Source organism: Myotis davidii, unplaced genomic scaffold (genome assembly GCF_000327345.1).
Source record: "Myotis davidii unplaced genomic scaffold, ASM32734v1 C63897133, whole genome shotgun sequence".
Classification (NCBI taxonomy): domain Eukaryota; kingdom Metazoa; phylum Chordata; class Mammalia; order Chiroptera; family Vespertilionidae; genus Myotis; species Myotis davidii.
Genome location: NW_006377896.1, coordinates 1 through 1,298, shown reverse-complemented (window position 1 = coordinate 1,298; position 1,298 = coordinate 1). Strand labels below are relative to the sequence as shown.

The following is a 1,298-nucleotide window of genomic DNA, read 5'->3' as shown; positions in this document are numbered from 1 at the left end:
TAGAAAGTAAGCTCCTTCAAAGCAGATATATTGTTCTTTTGTGCATTGCAATATTCCCAGAATCTATAATGACACATAGCACATGGTAGGCACTTAATAAATATTACTTTTTAATAAGGAATAAACATTGATAGCAGAGGAGCTATTGTCATTCTTTTTTACTCTTAGAACTACCTAAGAATTCTGTGGTCCATCTTAATATTTGGGTCTGAACATAGTTACTTAGAGTTCTGTTGGTATTTTACTTCTCAGCCTATAAAATTTCAAAGCAAGAGAGTGTACTTCCCTAAGATGCCTTACACATTTAAGTAATATTAGTAAATCCCATTCCCAATGAATGGTAAGTGCATTTATGTATTTGTTGCTGACAGCCTATTACGTTCTTATCCTTATTTATTAATTGCTTTTAAATGATTAGTTAAAAGTTCTGTAAAACTTAACCTGTAATTATTTTATGTGTTTTACTATGGGTAAAGTTATTCTAGATAAAACTACCTTGCTTATAAATCAGAACTGAGAATACTTGTGAACAATTCTAAACTCCTTTATTTCTCTTTTCTCTTTCAGATTCCACTAGTATCCATTGAGGTAAGTGAAACGAAGCATTCCATAATTACATGGAAAGTAATAAATTTAGGGACAATGTTCTTATTTGAGAGATTCTTACAATATCCCAGAAACTTGTCATTAAGGGAGAAGCCTTCAAACTCATGTAACACAGATGGTTCTAACTCATCTCCCCTCCCCATTCCTTATGACCATCCCAGTTTCCTCTTTGTGGATAACATAGTTTCTATAGATTCCCTAAATTGTCTCTAATGCTCTAAGCTCTTTTGTAATTTTCAATTAATGTATCTATAGGACCCCAAAGGAAATCGCATCGCACAATGGCAGAAGGTCAAGTTAGAGAGTGGCCTCAAGCAATTGGCCTTTCCCCTCTCATCAGAGCCATTTCTGGGCTCCTATAAGGTGCTGGTACAGAAAGAATCAGGTGAAACGGCAGAGCACCCCTTCACCGTGGAGGAATTTGGTATGAATTATGGAAAATCATGGAATAGTTTTCTTCATATTTAAACTTCTAGGGCTTAGAATTTGAGTCTATTTTGAATCCTTTCACTTTTCCTGGGTGAGATTGGGGTTGGAGTGGAACCAATTATATACCTTACTCCCATTAAGACAACTAATGCTTTGTGAATAGGACTTTATATGGCTTAGTTATATTTATAGCAATTTTTTCATCTCCAAGAAATAGAAAACATCCTTGTTTTAGTAAGATTACAGAGGTCTGTGATCGTCCT

The 1,298-nt window shown here is 34.7% G+C and overlaps 1 long non-coding RNA gene across 1 annotated transcript; it reads left to right on the top strand.

Moving 5' to 3' along the window:
* Nucleotides 1-490: 490 nt before the first annotated feature.
* LOC102774841 lies at nt 491-997 on the top strand. The gene is made up of 2 exons (XR_436400.1): nt 491-588; nt 862-997. It is a non-coding gene; the product is annotated as an uncharacterized LOC102774841 (long non-coding RNA).
* Nucleotides 998-1,298: the final 301 nt, after the last annotated feature.